We start from the raw sequence: 21,959 nt of genomic DNA, 5'->3' as shown, positions 1-21,959 counted from the left end.
CAAAAAGGTTGTGGTGGTTGCACATTACGTTTAATGATGGAGCAAAAAGACATGAAAGCGAAAGATAAAGGCCAGTGATGAAGAGAAATGACAGGGATGGGGGGGAAAAAATAAGGGAGAAGATTGTTTGGTAAGAGAGAAAGAAAGAATATCACAGGACAGAAAAAGAAAGCAGCGTCTAAGATGTAAGATGGACTACCCAAGCATGTCTATTATGCCTGTAAAAGATGAAAGAAATCACATAGATGTCCAAACATGTGGACTAATTTATTGAGAATGACAGGAAGTCCGGCTCTACCTGTAATTTACACTGCGTCAGCTGGAACAATAAGGTCTCCTGATGAATGCCAAAGCGAATATGATGGAAAAATGACTTAGCACGGATGGGCCACCACTATGTGGCTCCCCATTTCATATTGCACCATCACTGGGACCGTTTTGTATTCCAGTCACAGAGTCCACTTTCATCACACCCCATCATTGTTAGCGTGATTGCAGGTATGAGCGATTCATCACTGCTGGCTTCCCAGCCAGTGGCGACTCCATTCTCTGTGTGTTCTTGGGTGGGCGTGAGCTTCTCAGGGAGGAATTAACCAGCATGTAATTTGTTCTTTGTTTTAACTCTGCTCGGATGACTGAAGATTATGAACATTACTGTGATTATCACTCACTTTGCCCGTCTCGTGTTTGCTGTCGGCGAGCATGTCTTTTTCCTGCAGGCTCGCCCCAAGTGAACGTACACATGAACACCTGCTTTTGTTTCCCTTATGAGTCTTGTGATATCTATGCCAACATCCTTCTTCTTTATTATCTTAGTATTCCATTGTGGTCGTTCATCATCCTGGCACACACAGATGCACAACCTTTGCTTTGAGGAATGCAGACAGGAAAGGGGGAACGCAGAAAAAGCCTTTTATCAGCTGGCAGGTTGACATTGAGCCTGTGCTCCTGAAGATGAAAGGTGACACCTCACGCGCACTTACACGAATATTCAAATCTCACATTTTAAGATGCTGGATCCATTTTCAGACATTTCACACATTAACAATGCATTACGGGACATTACTAGAAAATGTGCTTTGAAATTCTGTGAAACACTTATTTATTTATAGTGGATGAAAGAGCTGCTTTAAACTGACTTTACTTTTAAAGTTTATAATGTATTTATTAGGATTCTGTGGCCTTTTTCAAGCTCTACACGAAATACTCTTAAAGCGGACATGAAATATAGATTTGGATCTTGTGCCTTTGATTTATTTTTTCCATTGAAAATTTTAAATACATTAATAATAATAATAACCACGATAATACAAAATAATTGTGATAGCATGTCAGTACTCTTTATGTTTCTCCATATTAGATATGCATTTTGTGCTGTCCTCATTTTGGGAAGGTTTGGGGAAGTTTAAAGGAAACCCAAATGAACATTTTATGGAAGTTGCAGTATGATCCAGATGTTGCCTGGCGAAAACCATCAAATCTACCTATAGTGCAAAACCCTCTTTTAAATTCGGCTGCCTCCACCACTTTTACATCTGCTGACAATAGAGTGAGTGAGCACGCAATTTAGTGCCCACTGTTTGGGTTCCTGCATGGCGAAAGATTGCAATCTTAAAAATCACACGTCCACCAACAACGCTCACAATCTGTTAGAGTGAACAATTTAGTGTCCACTAATTGGGATCTGTGTAAATCCGTCTATTGGTTGCTACGTTTAGTGAGAATTCTGACTCCTTTTAATAACTAATTCTCATAAAAGCGGTTTAGACTTGCAACTTTTTAAGGAGTGATTGGAAACGTCTTAAAGACACTCTGGCTCCCCTTTAGTTACATTCAGAGCAGATGTTGTTCATCCCTCTGAGTCCGGACTGAAAGTGTCACGCTGTATACAAACACAATTGCTAGAATTGGAAGAATCCGTTCAATATTTTTTCAATAATTAATATAAATAAATAAATATATTGTTTGTGGGTCGATCCGTTCTCCCTGTCCACACCTCTCTTCTGGTGGTCTCTAAATTCTTCCATTTTCGTTGATAAACTCATCTCAGTCTGTCTTTCTCCTCTGGCTACGTTGAAACACGTTTCAAGAAACAAACTGTTGCAACATTGCAAGAAACTTACTCTACCAGGGGCCAGTTGCATAAGTTGGTTCTACATAGAAATTGGTATTCATTAAAAAACTTTGCGATTGGAAATTGTGCGCGCGCACACACACACACACACACACACACACACACACACACACAAAGTCGGCATGCATTCAGAGCTTTTGCCTGTAGGTAGACTGAGAATTGACACCAAAACCATGACCGTGGGAATTTATTACATTATTGTTGTTATAGTACTATATTAATGCACATAGTTTAATGCCAAAGTCATTAACAGTAAATTAGTTTGTATGGACCGTTTAACCTGTCAACATAAGTCTTTTGCTCACTGAGATTATGGTTTTATGTGTTGACAGATGACACTCACAATTCAATTCCCAAAGGTTACAAAACTATCCTTTAGGCTGACTGTTGTGTCATTTTATTGTGTTTGTTGGCACGTCAAAATGTTGTACAGACTTGCAATCATCTGCTTAACTTCATACTCAGACTTGACATTAATGTGAGACTGATGTTTGTTTATATCGCGCCTTCAAACTACTGGACAATGTTTGAATAATGAAATAACACCTTTGCATATTAAACAGTCACACTTCCTCTTGACCTCTAATATTTCTCAAACATTACTACTCTTCTGTTATTTTGCATTTGACATCACAATCTCTTCTTTGAATGATTGCTCCGGTCTTGTCGGAGACTAACTACTAGATTCAGGCATGCGCGAGTCCATCATCAGTCATCAGCCAATAACGTAGTAGGTCATTACATGATTGGCCAAAAGTTCTTACGTTATAGGTTCTGCACTTTTATTACGTTATTGACCAGCTACTGTATTACGTTTTGGGCCAATTATATTTTAAATGTCTCGTATTTTGGCTATTTAGATCTTCATAGAGTGACTCTCTAATATGGACTTAGTATAAAAGTGTCAATTTCATTTAAAAAAACACCTTGGTTTTGTCAAACGAGTGTCCAGAAAAGGCCCTTCTGACAGCTACTTCTGTTTGACCCAGTTTTGTATCCGCTTTGTCAATATTTTTCCAAGACAGCTCCCTTTCCTCTAATTGGTTGCCTCCATGTAGAAGACCCAACCCTCACTACTTGTGAGAGACCATGTGTTTGTTATGCTGACAGTGGTGACTCGGGAGCGGAGAGGTTGGGGGAGAACTTTGCTAGTAACGAAGACAAGCTCGAGAAATTCGACCTGACCTGATTTCAGGCCTCTCGGTAAAAAAATGTCCGGAACTCAGGAATGCGTGGACAATTTTAATTCATATTTTACATGTTTACTAAGGCATCATAGAGCAAATATTACATCCCAAATACTAGAAAAAGTTGGTTTGGTCAAATATGGGACCTTGTCTTCATTACATAATAACGGGCCATTATTATGTTATGGGTTACGACATGGCATCTTGGGGCCAAGGAAATATGTTGAAGTGATTGGAAGAGCTTGCCTGTAGGAGGCTTCCTTTTACATAAAATGAATCTGATTTCAAGTGAAAGACCACAGATGTGGTGGTAGCACAAGTTTTAAATTTGATGTCACACCTTAAAGCCAGAGCAGATGTAGGAACACCAGCTTGACATTTTCAGCTCCGCCAGGTCACAAATCAGCAGCTGCATGGTGGCGGGCTTGGGCTCATGTGACAGGGAACCGAACACGGTGATTTTTGGGCCGTGGCCCTGGAAGTCGAGCAGTGAAGCAGCATCCCTGTAGGAGGCGGTTGTGAGTTGGCTGGGAGAAACGCAACAAAGAAACAGCCATTGGCAGACTACATGGCACAAAATGTGGCCTGCAGTTGCTGGAAGATGAAGAGCATGTGACTTCTGATGAAACCCAAGTAAAAATGACGCCAAGCTGAAACAGAACACCTGAGACGTGTGTTCAAACTCTTGGGATTCTATAATAATAAATTCATGATTTATATAATGTGTAAGGTCATTTTAAAAATGAGGTTTCTTGAATATGTTGTGCACTGTTACGTTTCATTTATCAGCTGTCACCTATATAATGGGGCTGAACATAATTGTATTCTCAACAGTGTTGTCAAAACTGCTGCTTTACTATATAACAAACTATGCGTCCGCTGGTGAGCATCAGGTGATGAATTGATTCATTAGGAAGCTTTGTAGCAGAAAGGGAGAGCTTTTATTCAGAATGAGCAGCTCTTGTGTATACCGGTACTTGTATTTCTTAATTGCACAGCTGAACAGGACATGTTTGTTCATTGCTTTTAATTTGACTTGAATGACAAGTTTGAACATTGAATTGCACACCTTCATAGATACCACCACCTCCTGAGTTTTGTCAATAATTCATGCCTTATCCACTGTACAGGAAATCTTGCAACGCTTAAAAAAACTGGGAAAAAAAAAAATAAAATGCCATCCATCCCGTCACGAAATTTGGCAAAATTGACAAAGTTGTTAATATTTCTAACTAACAAAACAAAATGTGATCAAACATCACTTCTTTTGGGGAAAATAACATACACTACTCCAAAATAAATAAGAAATAAGCAACAATTCTCTACGAGAGACTTCCGAATTACCTTCAGTTTCCGTCCGTCAACGTATCATCCACATAGGACTAACTACTGGACTCCGGAAAACGATCAAACAGCAATTTATTCCTTTTCCGGCACTAAAAAAAAAAAAAATCCAATTGTTGAAAAACTTTTGCTTTGTGATTAAAATGTTTTTTTTTTTTTTTTTGGTCACGAAATGGATGGAGACTGGACCCAAGAGCGGGCGGAGTCTGCGATGTTGTAACGTTACAGTTAGTTTAAAGTCATTTATGTTTTTAAACATGTATATGTCCTTGACTGCAATTAATAGCCCTCAAATCCGATGCATTATTGTCCGGAGAGTGCAGGACAAGTTAGCCTACTGGGGACGGGAGGAGCTGCTGCTTAAATGTCTTAATGTCTCTCTGATAAACCAGAAAGACGCCATAAAACATTGTTAAACAACAAAGGTAAAAAGCTTTTTGCCTTGTGTGAAGCTTGTATGACTGTGTGAATGTATATGAGCACTCTTTTAAATTAAACTAAGCTAAGTGAGCAAGAGCTAACGTTTTGGCTAACACTGGTAACGTTTGATCCAATATTCAAACATGCTTCACATGAAATACAAACTTTCAGGTTAAACTTTCAGGATACACAAAATTAATAATTTTCATTTATTCAAAACTAAAATGTTAAATGTGACAGATTACTTCAATTTTTTTCAAGTTATGCAGCGTTTATTTTTTCCAGTGTGGGCACAATAGGTAAAATGCTGTTGGTCTCACTAGTAAAAAAAAAAAAAAGCAGCCTCTTTGCGGTTACTGTAAATTACTATGTTGAATGTGCATTAATCAAATAACATGGCAAAAACTCTGAAATGCAACAACACTTACATTTACCTCTATTTGGGACAGTGATGCCAAGTCCTCTAATTCTGCAATGCACTCAAAACATTTGGCATCATCATCAAAAGACAACTATAAGACAAGATATATATGTTTTCGCTTTTAGTTCCAGTACTCACATCTGGATCTGATGCACAACATAAAAACACCTATTCTTTGAACCCAACCATTCTTCATGTGCAGTAAGTATTGGAAAATATCTGACACGTGTGTGCTGTCAAATTGATTATTCAAACCATCCATCCATCCATCCATTTTCTGAGCCGCTTCTCCTCACTAGGGTCGCGAGCGTGCTGGAGCCTATCCCAGCTGTCATCGGGCAGGAGGCGGGGTACACCCTGAACTGGTTGCCAGCCAATCGCAGGGCACATAGAAACAAACAACCATTCGCACTCACAGTCATGCCTACGGGCAATTTAGAGTCTCCAATTAATGCATGTTTTTAGGATGTGGGAGGAAACCAGAGTGCCCGGAGAAAACCCACGCAGGCACGGGGAGAACATGCAAACTCCACACAGGCGGGGCCAGGGATTGAACCTGGGTCCTCAGAACTGTGAGGCTGACGCTCTAACCAGTCGGCCACCGTGCCACTATTCAAACCATAATGGCACTAAATCTACACTCTGTTTCAGATTTATTTTATTTTTTTAAATTAAAAGTTAGAGGTGCAATAATACAAAAATAAAAGAGCTGTCTATTACCAAAAACAAGCAATTGTGAAACTGGGAGAAGATGGAAAATCAAGGAGCCACTGCAATAACATTGACGAACCTTTAGCAAAGCCATTGAAAGGTTTAAGTTTGAAGACACTTCTTATGATCCCAAACATATAAGCTCAACCTGAGGTAATGTTATGGCTTTGGCTTAATTATTCTTCATCAATAATGGAACAGGATTTTAGCGGCAAAATGAACTAATGTCTACAGCAACAATTTGTTTGGTAATTCAAATATAGTAATTGGGAGACCATTCATCATGCCACAAGATAACGACTCAAAACAACACCGTTCATAGAAAGAAGTGGAAGGTTTTAGACTGGCCAAGTCAATCACCAGAAATAAACCCTATAGACCATGTATTTTACCTGCTAAAGAGGAGACTGAAGGGGGAAAATAAATCACAACTGAAAGAGGCTACAGTTAAAGCGTGGAAAGCATCAACAAAGAAGAATGTAATGTTATGTACATGGAGCCTTCTATTCTGATCATAATTGGTTTAGAAGCCCAAACTGAATGAAAACGCTCCATACAATCGCCTCAATCGGAACAAACAGGCCGACTCCGAGTGGAATTTCATTCAGTTTCACAGGGTGAAATATTCCTTTTGCAAAACCGATCATAAGTAAATTTTTTGTCATGTAAACGGTGAATCAGAATGATGCCGGGCTGCACTCTGTCTGTGCGTGCTCTGTCTTGACGTACAGATGGTGACGTCATCGTTATGCCCCCAAAAATGGCGGCTTCCAACCAGAGCTCCTATGCGATAGAGGTCTTGTTTGTAACTACTTGTAACTTGTTTTTATCACGCTGTCGTTTTAGGAAAAGTGTAAAAACAATCTCAACTACTGTGCGAAACAGACGACGGAATGTAGCGCACGAGTACACACCCAATCGGAATAGATCACATTGACCAGAGATCTTCAATCGGAATTAATTCAGTCGGAAAGACAAAAAATGTCTGTATGTAAACCCGACTAATGGGTCACAGGCCCAATTTCGAAACAATTGTTGACAAAAATAATAATGTAACTAGAAGTATGGGGATGTAGTGCTGCTCTATATCTTGTTCAATTTTAATCCAGGCTGCACACAATACATAGCTGCATCACGTGATGAGATTTCCAAGGATTACACTCGATTCTTCTCATGAATTTTCAAGGAAATAATGTATTTAACCTGCTGTAGATCCAACCTAAAAGGGTGTTTAAAACTCTCCGGGAGCTTTTTGTATTCCCTTAAGGCGCAGGTGTCAAACTGGTGGCCCGGGGGCCCGCCACATCATTTTATGTGGCCGGCGAAAGCAAATCCAAATTGCTCATTGTGTTCTGGTGTAATACTACTGAGATATTTGCAAGCATTTTTTTTTTGTTGCCAATCCCCCTTTGGAAAGAAATGTAATAGTTGAAAAACATGTTTTTATAGGCTTCTGATTTCAAAACTGGGTATTCATCAATGCGTTGTGTATACTGTATGTAATAACAGTATAGGAGGTAATCTTTCATTTATATGGGTTCACAGTTGTAGCGGCCCTCTGAGGGAAGTCATAACTACGATGTGGCCCGTGACAAAAATGAGTTTGACACCCCTGCCTTAAGGTGTTGCAAAATGTAACGCTTGCTGTAGCGGCTTAAATGAGGCGGATTTCGTCAGTGGCGCGAGTGCTTTACCTGTTTCTTTTCTTCTGGTGCAGCTGCTGCTCATGTCAACAATATCTTCTGCTTCAAGGTTCCATTTGGCTTTTTAAAGGTTGTTTTGCTTTGAAGCTCCAGCTGGTAGACAGCTAACATCTGGTTGCATGGGGTCTGTTGTGTATGTTTTCTCTCCAGTATGCACACTACACTTAATATGCTCACCAAAGCCTCTAATGTTCATGTCGTAATTATGCAGATAATTTCTCGGCCAAGTAAGTAATTTTTCTGCTTTCACATTAACATAATGATAACCCATATCATTCTTTTTCCTACAGTTATATCTCTTATTTAGATGAGTCTAAGTGTATGCATATACTTTTCTTTGATAGCATATTGTGATTCAGAGCCAGCAGGTTATTACCACAAGTGTATTATTATTATTATTATCACACTATTAAAAATGCAGAAAACAAAAAGGCTCATTTATCAACCCACTCCATGAATAGAAATATCTGAATTGTGCATATGTACAGTACATAAACGGTTGTTTAATGTTTTTACACAGTGAACACTTTCCCAGCGTGTTTCAAGAAGAATTCTTAATGGCTTTCACAACCGACAATAACTAACACCAGTGGAATGACTCACATTCACACCTATGAACAATTTAGCCTTCAATTAACCCATGGTGCATGTTTTTGCAATGTGGGAGGAAATCGGAGCAGCCGCAGAAACCCACGCAGGGAGAACGTGAACGCCACACAGAGATGTCTCAATGGTTGTGTGACCGATGTGCTAACCACCATTTCACCGTGATTCTATTCCTTTAATTTCATACGGGACAATTGTTTATACATCAAATCAAATCGGAGGTCAACCAGCATCCCAAAGCGTATTGTGCTCGACCTTGGAGGTTCCACGGCGTGTTAATTATTCTGTTTGTAGTTTTCAGAACTGCGCTAAATCGTGCTGAAGGGTGTTTTGACTATTTCCACTTAATTGGCGAATTGAGAAGAGGAAATGCAGTTCTTCACCACTCAATGCTCAAATTGAGTGAAAATATATTCAAAATGAAAAATATTTCATTTGAAGAATTTTTTTTCTTTTAATTTATTTTACTGATTATAAACCCTTAATATGAAATTTATAGTGCAGTGAGATGCTAAATTCAAAGTTCAAATTCAGTCCATTTACTGGAATACATTACAAAACTTATTTTTGTTTGCATGTCATTTATTTATTCATTCAGCCTTTATTCATCCAGGTAAGGCAATCGAGAACAGAAAGCAGAGTAAACAAAATGTTCTTTAGCTACCTTTGTGAGTTTTCTTTGGGTATTTCAGCTTCCTCCCACAGTATATTGGATCAAATAAAGATGTCGAGATGTAGACATCAACAGTGACCGATGGCTGAAATATGTATTTCTCCAGTCTAAAGTGAGTTTTATATTGGATTACTAAAGCTTACAATAACTTTGATCTTATAAGGCTCACGGGCTTTAACAGTCGTAGTCCTTTGAAGATTTCAGGAGAGCTGAGTAGATGCTGTAGTAGTGTTGCATCACTTTCTGTGTGGAGCTTATATAATTATTATATATTCTTTCGGGGTTACTCTGGTCCTCCCACAGAGTAAAATAACGTATGTGGCGTTGACTGAAGGCTCTAAAGTACCTGTAGTGTAAATATGGATGAAAAGGGATGAATTCAGGGTGTGACCCAACTTTGACCTCAAGTTGCCAGGGAGATCTTTATCTTTGGCTTAAAGGCTGCATCGAAGACATTACAGTGGAAGCCCACCTATTCGCAGTTCGCTATTCACAAATTCATCTACACAAGTGAATAAAATTGTTGGTACCCCTCTGTTAATGAAAGAAAAGCCCACAGTGGTCACAGAAAAAAAACTTGAGTTTGACAAAAGTAATAAGAAATAAATATTTTATGAAAATTAAGCAATGAAAATCACACATTGCTTTTGCATTGTGGTTTAACATAATTATTTTATTACACAAACTCATGAAACAGGCCTGGACAAAAATGATGGTACCCTTAACATAATATTTTGTTGCACAATCTTTTGAACAAGCACTGCAATCAAACGATTTTTGTAACTTTCAATGAGACTTCCGCACCTCTCAGCCCGATCTACATGAGCAAACTGCTCCAGTTGTTTCAGGTTTGAAGGGTGCTTTTTCCAGATGGCATGTTTCAGCTCCTTCCACAGATGTTCAATAGGATACACTGTAGATCGGGGCTCATAGAAGGCCACTTCAGAATAATCCATTGTTTTGCTCTTAGCCATTCTTGGGCGATTTTAGCTTTGTGTTTTGGGTCATTATCCTGTTGCAAGACCCATGACCTGTGACTGAAACCAAGCTTTCTGACATTGGGCAGCACATTTCTCGCTAGAGTACCTTGATAGTCTTGAGATTTTATTGTACCCTGCACATAGTCGAGACACTCTGTGTCAGATGGAGCAAAGCAGCCCAAGAACATAAAAGAGCCTCCTGTTTCACAGCAGGGACAGTGTTCTTTTCATGGTATGCTTCATTTTTGTGTCTGTGATCTGTGAGCTGATGTGCCTTGCCAAAAAGTTCCAGTTTTGTCTAGTAAACAATGTGTAAAATAAGTATTTGTAAACGTGAATATCGACAGCCACATGAGTAAGCTGTTGAAAACCGTAGCTGAGTTTATTCATGTTCAGTCTTCCAGGTCCCCCGGACGCTTAGTATGGCAAGTGAGAGGAACACTGCCAGAAGCAACCACGGAAAATGAAAGCGAACTCTCTATACCTTAAACTATGCAGGATTATCATCCCCACCATGCCTTGCAGTATGACTGATGTGTTTACCATCTCAGTCACTGACTGTCAAGCCAGCCACAACAACGACTGTTCAAACAGTATTATGCATTACGGCAACGCACCGGCAACGCGCTGCGAGGGGAGCACCTTCAAAATAAAAGCCTCACAAATAATACAGGGACATCAATGCTTTGCATTTTCAAATAATTATATGAAAATGAAACTGTATGTCACACAGGCATTGCCAAGACGCAATCAGTGGTCGAACAGCGCTTTTGGTGGCCTAATGTTAGGAGGGATGTTATCGATTATGTCAATGCTTGCCAAGTATGTGCTGCTAACAAGCCCTCTCATCAACGTCCTTCTGGGGAGTTGCGACCCCTTCCAGTACCACAACGTCCTTGGTCAGACATTTCCGTAGACTTTGTGACAGGATTACCGGCCTCTAAAGGCAATACCACCATTCTTACAGTTGTTGACAGGTTCTCTAAGATGGCACACTTCATTGCACTTCCAAAACTCCCCTCAGCTAAAGACACTGCCGAGCTAATGATTAATCAGGTTTTTAAGTTCCATGGTTTCCCCAAGAATGTGGTGTCTGATAGGGGTCCCCGCAATTTTGGAAGGAGTTTTGCAATCTCATAGGTGCTACCGTCAGTCTGTCATCTGGGTTTCATCCTGTAACCAACGGCCAAACCGAGAGGCTGAACCAGGACCTGGAGACGGGGCTCCGATGTCTCGCCTCACAGGAGCCGCGATCCTGGTCTCAGAAACTGGTTTGGGTCGAATTCTCCCACAATTCCCTCCCCTCTGGATCCACTGGTCTATCGCCTTTTCACGTTGTGCATGGTTACCAACCATCTCTGTTTCCTGCCATAGCCCCAGAATCCACAGTTCCAGTGGCATTAACCTTGGTGAGACACTGCAGGAGGACCTGGGAGCGAGCCTGCCAGATGCTGCTGCGCCAGGGACGGTCCTACAAAGCCGCTGCTGACCGTCGGAGGACACCGGCCCCGAACTACAAAGTGGGTCAGCGAGTTTGGCTCTCGACCAAACATATTCCACTCCGGGTGGAGTCCAAGAAGCTCGCTCCCAGGTTCGTTGGGCCCTTCCCCATCACAAAAATCATCAACCCTGTCACCGTGAAGCTGAGGCTCCCAAGGTCGATGCGGGTCCACCCTACTTTTCACGTCAGCCTACTCAAGCCAGCCCGGGAGTCCCCTCTGGTCCCACCTTCCAGGCCCCCTCCTCAACCCCGGTTTGTGGATGGGGGCCCTGTCTTCTCTGTGAAGCGGCTGTTGTCGTCTCGTCGGAGGGGCAGGGGGTTTCAATATCGGGTGGACTGGGAGGGCTATGAGCCTGAGGAACGTTCATGGGTACCGTCTGCGTTTATCATGGATGATTCGCTCATTCGGGACTTCCACGTTGCGCATCCAGGGGCCCCAGGGCCGTCTGGGGCCGGCCGTTAAGGGGGGGGGGGTACTGTCATGTGTGTGTGTGTGTGTGTTCCGGGTTTTGTCTTCCCCCGTGTTTCACACACACCTGCTCCTGTGAGCATCTTCACCACCTGTGCCTCGTTCACCCTAATTACCCCTTGTATTTAACCTCGTGTCTCATTCCCTCTCGTTGCCAGTTCGTTGTACCTTGTCGTCGCGTTCCAGCATTCCTTGTTTCCACGTCACAGACTCACAGTAAGACTTGACCCTGTTCCGATTATCGAATATTGCCTCTTTGCCTCATGTTTTTGGATACTGTTGCCTTTCTTGGATTGCCTGCCTGTGTACCGACCTATGCCCGTCTATTAAACCTCTCTTTTTGGAAACTGTCCATTTGTTTTGGAGTCGTGCATTTTTGGGTCCTATCCTCTGTTCCGTTCATGACAAGGAGAAGCGGCTCAGAAAATGGATGGATGGATGGATGGAAATGATCTTTCTGTTATCTTGCAACGAGTCCACTTTGGAACAAAGTAGACTGTCCCAGAAATGCATGGAAGGTTAAATTTGGAGCTGAAGTAGCATTTAAATATATATGACTACATTTATAGCTGATTTAAAAAAAAAAAAAAAAAAAAAGAAATTATATATAATATAAAATTTTTAGCTATCGCAAGACCATTTATTTATAAAACAAAAACAACAACAATCACGGATAATAGTTGTGTCCACCTCTTTTCAAAGGTTGAAGATTACGTTTTCAAATACAATTATCTAAAGTCAGCCTTTTTTTGTCCTTATTTTGAATAGGTTAAAAAAAATAAAAAATCTGTAATTATTGATAGAAACTGATATGAAATACTTCTATCGTGATACAAAACAAAACAAAAAATCATCCATGATGATGCTACCTGAAAAATCCCTCTTACTTAAACTTTTTTTTTTTTTTATTTTTTATTTTTGGAGCATTTGGCTTCATGCGAACTAACATTGGCAGATGGAATCAACAGTGTTATTATGTACAAGTGTGACCAGCTGGACTGCATACACAAGCCTTCCATTTCAGACCCACTGTGACGCTTCTCTTTGAAAATTTTCCACATGCGACCGTGTGAACAACAATGTCCAGATATAGCGCTGCAGACTTGCTTTTTCTTCTCGACTGTTATCTCATCAACGTCTCTGTTGCCCAATTCAGATCTTTATTACTTTTCGCGGACCAACAGTTTTTCAGATATATTTATGATTCCCCAAAAAATCTCTGCGAGTAGACCCAGTGTCAAATACAAGGATGCAGAAATGAAAATAATACATAAATAATCATGCATTCATATAGAGTTATTTGCATTCAGAAAATTGCTCATGCTCCTCTTCTGGCACAGAGCCTTTGTCATATCTGGATTTTGGCCACGAGCAGACGCCAATAGACTAGTCTGCGCCGTGCTGTCACTCTTTGTGGCATTACTGTGAGGGCAGCGGCGCTTTAAACGGTAAATGCCACCCAAAATAAAAAGGAAAAGACAGGAAAGGAGGTATAAATGAGGACAAGCGAAAAAAGAGAAGATGACAGTGCCCGAGGGAGCAAACATCACCTCCTGCCTGGCTGCCTGACAGCAAGGGGCAGACAGGTGTAGGGGAGGAGGATAATGTGTGTGCGTGCGTGTGTGTGCAGAGGTGTGGCATCATTCCATTTTAGAGAAGGGCATCTGTCTGTCTCCACTCAATCGGTACTATAGCGTGCTGCGGCTTTCTATGTCTTAGCGGCCGCTATTCGTATTAGAAGCTGTAGCAGGCCGTAGCTGTGGAACACCATCATGCAACTGCATGTCTGCTACCCTCATGTTATCTGTCACTCCGCCTGTCTCTCCTCATCTCTGTCTGCCTGGGAGGCTGCATGTTTGCTGTGGAAGTAAGGACGCTTTCTGCCCACCTGCTTGTCTATAAGACCACCCCTGTGATGGTTTCCTCCCACTTCACATATATTACCAACTTCCAGTACGGGCAGGCCCCCCCCCCCCCCCCCCCCCCCCCGTGGATCTTATATGACGGGAAGATATACGGCTCAATGCTTTGTAGTTGCAGTGGGAAGCCTGCCCTCCTCCTCACGACATAGCAATAGCAGACGACAGTGCCCTGCGAAACATGCATGCTGTCAGCACGCACGCATTGTCACGAAACATGTGCTCGCTCATGTGCAAGCAATCGTTGGATCGAAAGGACAGCGGAAAATCTTTCTTGGGTGTGTGCGACTTCGATTTTGTTGATCCATAGGGGGTGAAAGAGTATCTTTGCAATAAAATGCAGACAGGTTGACAGAGATCGGAGCAATTGAGATTATAGTCGCTTCTGACATCTCTTCTGGGAAAAAGATACCAAGAAATAATTATCACCCTCACTGTAATCTGAATATCACACTTTGCTTACCCTAACACTCATTAACATGCCAGAAAAACATTTCAACGCTTCCTAAATATTTTTTCCCAAGGTTTATCAGTTTGAACATTAAATATCTTGTCTTTGAGGTATATTCAATTCAATTTAGGTTGAACAAGATTTGCAAATCATTGTATTCTGTTTTTATTTATGTTTAACACAACTTCCCAACTTCACTGGAATTGGGGTTGTATGATATCATTATCTAGATTCTATAATTTAGTTCAAGTAAACCTATCAAATAATATGAGACATGGTTACTCAAGTGTGAAACTGAGTAAGAGTTAAGACATAATGACTCACACGCAGACTGAATTTGAGACTGGCTTATTGAGGCACATGCTGTCTCTTGATACTGTGTCTAAATGCATAAAAGTGATTTTCTGGTTCTGTGTACCGTATAGCCAGCTTGGTTCTATTGCCTGGCCAACTGTTTTTGCCTGCCAAACACACAGTATGTATGGCAAAACAACTTTCCAGGGTACAAAAAAAAAAAAAAAAAAAGAGGGTTTATCCAGGCCCGCTGGCCAGAGAGAAAATATCTCTCTGTCTCTCTCTCAATCTCTCTCTTGCGCATACACACACACACGCACACACACACACACACGCACGCACGCGCATGTAGTGAGTGCGCACTCTCTGGCCGAGCGGATAAATCAGTGCTTTCATGCTCTGTTGTCTGACTGGACTGTTGTACAGTGATTCTGTAATGCAGTCAGTCCCTCTTCTTTTCTATTCTAATGGTCACGCTCATGTCTCGCTCTTCATTGCTCTCTCTTCTTCAAAGGACTGCTGCTAGAACTAATCTACAAGTGTAGTGTCAAATGGACACAGGCACAGGATACTTGAAGCCTGGGAAGAAAAATTATTCTTTTTCGAAAAGGTATACTTATGATGAGACAGAGGGAGAAGTGAGAGCGAGAGAGAGAGAGAGAGAGAGAAAGACAGACAGAGAAGGAGATACATTTTGGTTTTAAGTGAATACAGTGGTGCTAAAGCATATATGAAGTGATGACGATGATGATGATGACGAATAATCATTGATTCGTGTAATCACCTGATGACTCATGCATGTTCACGACAACAATAAACCAGGAGGGCTTCCAGTACTACAATGACACAAAAGTGTATGTCATCACATTACGGTGAGTAAATTATTACACAGATGAGAAGATGTCGGAGAAGATTTGAAATCCAACTTCCAACTCTGAGGGAAAAGTCACTTAACAAATGACATGTAAATCAGAGATCGATGAATCAAGAGCTTTGGAATTACCGGGATAAGCTTCTTTACATTCGTAAGCAAAGGTCATTATAGAAAAATAGAATAGAAAGCAAAAAGCAACAGCGTGTACTACCCAAATAGCAATTTCTGATAGTGTTTCCCAGCCTTTATTTAGCCAAGGCACATTATTTTACATTAGAAAACTCACAGCACACTACCAAACAAAAATGTCACGAAAAGTATAGCCAATAATATCTAAATGATGATGGATACACAAGATTATTGTACTTTCTGCCATCAAGTGGAAGAGTATTATATAGTTTTGCTTGTCACGACACGTTACTGGCATATGTTGATGAAAAAAGATACATTGTTGTTGTTCTTTTCTTTCGTGCTCGTCCCGTTAGGGGTCGCCACAGCGTGTCATCTTTTTTCATGTAACCAACTGCCCTCATTTCTTCCCTCACTACAATGATCAACCTTCCTCTTGCTCTGTTGCCTGCCAGCTCCATCCTCATCATCCTTCTACCAATATACTCACCATCTCTGCTCTGAACACGTACAAACCATTTAAGTCTGATGTTTCTAACCTTGTCTCCAAAACATCGAACCTTGGCTGTCCCTCTAATGAGTTCATTACTAATCCTATCCAACCTGGTCACGCCTAAAGAGAACAAAGATACAATGCGTTAGTGAACTTCACTGCCCCTACATCTTAACAGGATGCTGGCAGTTTGGCAGCCATTTTAGCCTCGGGTTAGTGCACTTAAGTCTCAACCTTGGGTTGGCTGGACACCGCAGGACACCACCGTAACATATCTGTGAGGAAAACAGTAAAATGGGGGGAAATCTAAGGTGGAGTGCCTTGAGGTCGCACACCGAATCAACAGCATATATTACGTGAGATCTAACTGTGCCTTACTAGAGCTGAGTTACTTTTAATTGCCGATGAAGCAAAGGATCTGAGAGATCCAGATATTTAGATCCATCCCCAGGAATAAAAAAAATTGATAAGGACTGTCATTGGTGAGGGCTGCTCAAGGTAGCATTTGAACATATTGACTCTGATTAATTGAGAGTTGCGTCATGGGCGGAGCAAATAGATCCAGTTCTGTCAGGATAAATTCCGGAGACTTCTGATGTAAAAGAGCCATTTTTTCCCGAATGCTTTTTAAGAGAAGATGTTCGCGTTGCTTCTCCGGCATCCTGTTTTTGCTCCTGATTTCTTTTTAGAGATGCATCATCGCTTTTTATTCAACCTCAGATATTGCCCACCGGGTCTTTCTTGAGAGTCAGTTTAGCGATGTATTTTTTTCCTTCACACGCCCTGTGACATCTGTTGCAATGTTTTTAGCTGCCGTTTGCAGATGCGGTCTTGCTATGTTAAAACCTTTCCTGGATAACGGGACTACAAATTGGAATAACTTGGCAAAGATGGAACCCAATCCTCGTCCATATTGAACCGGTAATCCGTGGAAACCGGGTAGTAACCCACCTGCTTGGCCCTCGTAATAATTTACAAAACGATAGACGTCGGGATGAATCTCTTTTTATCTAGGTCAGAAATGCAGGGTGAGGATAACTTGCCCGTGTGTAAATTTAACAAGTTGGTTTAGATCCGTCTTTATTTCGATTTCTATGTGCTCAATATGCGTTCTCCAGACAGACAGATAATAATGGGAATTGAAGGCTTTAAATACAATATTCCCATGTACGCCCTCCGTCAGTACTGTTCTTAATAGTGGTGCAAATGCATCACCCACTGCTTGATCCTGAATCACGTCTGTATAGACATAGATGATACAGACGTGCTGTTAGATCAGCCGGGTGGGGGGAAATGGTCCAATTAGGTCCACAGCGAAACCACTCCTCATCTAGCATACCAAATATGTAAGAGAGGGGTGGTTTAAATCAGACTCAAAAACGCCCACTCCCACCCCATATAAATCTGCCCTTGAGATGGGAGTAGACAATTTTGGCTTACGGATGTTTTTTCTTTAAAAGGACCTCCACATCATTGCGGATTTTTACAATATCTTCATAATACCCCATAGGCAAGTGAAGAGTCTTGATTTTATATTTGTTTTCGTCAACATCCTTTGGCAGGACTTCATCTTGTTTTGGAGGAGTGGGGTGGCACATGTATACAATGTCAAAGGATGCTTGGTCTTTTGGGACATTGAACCACGGTTGTGGGTATGAGATTTCAGCTCCCTTCAAGAGCCCAATGATGTGATAAATTCAATCTTTATTGGGCTATTGTATTTTCTATAAACACATCTGAACCTGAAATGGATGATAAAGTCACATAAAAGCCTCCTTCGAGATTGGGGTCCGATGTCTGATGAAAGTCATACTCGTAGTTGTTTTTATATATCCCAACTTGTGAAGCTGGCGCCCAGCTGTCAAATTTCTCTGGCCACCCCTTCCAGCGTATAAGAAATTCCCTACGACCGCCGATGGTACGCCTCTTAACAATCTTCGCCACGTGAAATGCTTGATCTTTTGACATCTCAACTTTCTGGAGTTTGGGTCCATAGAAAGTACCCTTTATGGGCTCCCCGTCATAATCAACCAGTTTGTAAACAGAAGGGAAACGTGGTATGCAATCCGCTATTGTAAATAATTCATCTGTAAAGCTCTGCTCATGATTCTTGTCAAAAACACCTCTCAATTTGAATATTCTTAAAATATTGCCTTTTTAAATTTCATTTTTAATTTCTCACTAACACCGATTGGGCAGTTACCATACAGGTTTTGAAATACCTAAAAAGTATTCTGCGACTTTACTTGACTGGGTTTCATTTTGATACTTTTATGATAGCGTTCATTATAACTATTTAACAGATCCTATACAATATCAATATAACGTTGTGTGTTTTTAGCTGTGAAATATTTCCACATGCTAGTTTTCAGAGTTCTATTTGAACCTTCTTACCAAGGAGGCTTTCGCCGTAACAAAATGATTAATACTGTGTTTTTTCATGAAATTCTGAGAAAGTCTGTTAAAGAATTCTTTTCCCCCATCTGTTTGTATCTTTTTGGGTGTACCGCTAGTTAATAAAATAGATTCAAAACCTTTGACTACCTCGGGAGCCGTCTTATCCTTCAAGACGTAAAGAAAGGCCATTTTAGAAAAGACATCAATGACGGTTAGTAAATATTTAAATCCCTCATTGTGCCAGAGCTTTCATGTCACAGAGATCAGCTTGGAATTGATTTAGAGGTCTGGAAACAAAAACTTTATTTCTAGGGAAATTAATTCTGTTTGGTTTATGCAAGGTGTAAGGATCTTGGCCTGATAAAAACTCTTTGACTTTATCACAATTTACTTTTCTCCCCATTTTCTTTTGCACAGTCGTATGAAGGTTGTTCTACACCTCCAAAACCCACAGGGTGGGCTACGTCGTAATATCTTCGTAATATTCTTCATGTCCCTCTTGTCAGTCATGGTGCCATATGATTTAGAATGGTGTTGATCCGTGGTTTTTATTTACACACATAAAAACATCTTTGATGTATTCGTTTTCACACAAAATGAATGGTATAAAAGAAATTCCAAAGAGGCTTGCTAAACATTCTCTAAGACTATAGAGGTTCTAAAGAAGATAGGGGAAATTATGAAACATGCAAAATAGTAGGACTAAGGATAATAACGAATGTGCTGAAAGACCTGATAAATGTAAATGCCTCGGTTAGGACAGAGGGTTGGACTTTTAACACTAAAGCAGCTTGGAATGTCATCAATTCATAGGTTATGTTGACCAGCTGGTTATTTTGCAAACAGTATCTTATGGTATCGACAAACAAACTGAAAACAGCCAACAGATGGCCCACACCAATATCACTGACCCAACTTTCCTAAATGTTTTTAAATGTTTCAGACAAACATGAATTACTCTCAGATATAACTTGGCTTACAAAAGATTCCCAGGGTAGATGAAATAATGGCAATGACAGCGATCTGACTTTTTTGCATAATTAACATTTTGTCAACTTCTATATCTTTATCCGAGGTAGGTGTGCATCTGGTTCTGTCCAAGATGTCGATCCACATACGATGTCGACGTTGGAGAGTCATAAGCTTTCTAAACACATTCCCCATGATTAAGGTAATTATCCAGCAGACTCAGCTTTTCATTGTCAACCACCAGCTTGTGTCTGTAGTCGTCCAACTCCTCGAATCTCCTTAGTATATTCCTCACGGCTTCAACCTCCAGCAGTAATGTCTCGGCCACACGTTTGACGCTCTCTCTATCCGTTGTCAGGTGACACATATTTAGCATATAATGCATACTTGGTAGTAAGTGCTCTGTGCAGATGTCCGTTATATGTGGTATAAGTGTTTACTTAAATAACCATCTTCCCCTACTTCTCGACATTTATGCTATTTCTGATTAGGATGATTTATTCTAGACCCGAAACATTCACCTTTGCTGTAATTTCTCAAGAAGCATCTGAGGAGATATAAGATGGTTATCTTAATACAAAGCACCACATCTGAAGACAACCAGTTGTCAGGAGGGTTGTCATAATGTGAGGACGTGGTTGTAGATGGCTGGGGTGGAGGGAGGATGTGTTGGGACAATGCACGCCGTTGTCTTTATAGAAAGTCTCACCATCCTCGTCGTTATTGATAATGGAGTTCTCACCGTCAGCTCCTGGTGATCTGGTGTTAAGCCCTGGTAGCCTTCTCATCACCATCGGAGTTGTCACACTCAGCCGAGGGGGTGGTATAAGTTATGGAGGTCTTCTTAGTGCAGTCAGAGTTTCCGGGGTCAATACTTTTAATTTCGCTTACTTTCAAAATAATTTCATTGTTTTGTGGTTCAACAGAAATATTTTTCAGATGAACTTAGACATTGGCATTAAAAAAATGATGGTACCCTGAATTTCATATTTTATTTTGCCCAACCTTTTTAAGGCAATCCCTCTGATCAAATGATTTCTGTAACTCTCAAGTCTTTAGACAAAGTATACAGCCCACCTCTCTTGAGCAAGCTGCTCCACCTTTCTCAGGTTTGCAGGTCGAATTCTACAGACTGCACGTTTCAGTTCCTAGATGTTCTATAGGTATTATGGGTCTTTATCTTTGAAGGTTGAAGGACCCATGACCAAGCTGTCTGGCACTGTGCAACGCATGGCGCTTCTGCACCTAACTTGGCGCACGTGGTCTAATGTGATTTTGGTGAATTCGATCAGGGTACATGCAGGCAGACAGATACGTGAGCTCTGCGGACATGTGGTGGATGACCGAAGTATTTCAACTGCCAGCATCAAACCCTCTGAGTCATTTTAGAGATTAATTAACGTGAGCATAATTTTTGACGAGGCCAATTTCATTAGCTGTTTTTTAAAAATTTATTTGTTGGACTGTGACCTCAAATATACAATAAAACAAGCCCTCATTTTTACTTGTTAATTTTCCAGTACATGTTTATCTATTAGTACTTTTGTCCATTTCAGTGACCATTGTTCTTCCTTTAATCAAAGGGTACCAACAATTTTGTTGACATGTGCAAGTCGAAACGAAGTGGTGTAAAGGTGACAAAGTGCAAGTACATACGAACTTTTACCTCAACAACATTTAATTCTTCTTTTTATAAATACCCTTATGTTAAATGACAAATTGTTACAGTATTTGTCCTAAGCTAACTAAATGCTGCTTTGGATATTTAAAAAAAATAAATGAATCCATGAAAGTTTAAATGATTGATTGAAAACGGCACCTGGCAGTGAGAGAGCTCGGTCATCCGGGAGAGGCTCAGAGTAGAGCCACTGCTCCTGCATTGAGAGGAGCCAGATGAGGTGGCTCGGGCCTCTGATTAGGATGTCTCCCTGGTGAGGTGCTCCAGGTATGTCCCACTGGGAGGAGATCCCGGGGAAGACCCAGGACACGCTGGAAAAACTATGCCTCCCGGCTGGCCTGGGAACGCCTCGGGATCCCTCCGGAAAAACTGCATAAAGTGGCTGGGAGAGAGAAGTCTGGGCTTCCCTGCTAAAGCTGCTGCCCCCACGACCCGAGCTTGGATAAGCGGAGGAAAATGGATGGATGGATGGATGGATGGATGGCAGGCACCTGGCAGAACACCCAAAAAATAAATTGTACTGCAGTGACCTTGGCTACTTCAGGTGTCCTGTGTTGGATATCATCCATGTTTTGACATCAGCAAGACGGTCTGAAGGAAGAAATC

The 21,959-nt window shown here is 41.0% G+C and overlaps 1 protein-coding gene across 2 annotated transcripts in view; it reads left to right on the top strand.

Annotated features, from left to right (window-relative positions):
- The window catches only part of LOC133489023 (uncharacterized), a 214,509-nt gene that overhangs the window by 6,541 nt on the left and 186,009 nt on the right, over positions 1-21,959 (top strand). For both annotated transcript variants that reach the window (XM_061797643.1, XM_061797642.1), the window contains exon 2: positions 817-961. The gene's annotated coding sequence lies outside the window, so the exon portion shown is untranslated. The remainder of the gene's footprint in view (positions 1-816; positions 962-21,959) is intronic.

Source organism: Phyllopteryx taeniolatus, chromosome 14 (genome assembly GCF_024500385.1).
Source record: "Phyllopteryx taeniolatus isolate TA_2022b chromosome 14, UOR_Ptae_1.2, whole genome shotgun sequence".
Lineage (NCBI taxonomy): Eukaryota > Metazoa > Chordata > Actinopteri > Syngnathiformes > Syngnathidae > Phyllopteryx > Phyllopteryx taeniolatus.
The sequence above is the reverse complement of the archived record's forward strand: the minus strand, read 5'-3'. Positions and strand labels throughout refer to the sequence as shown.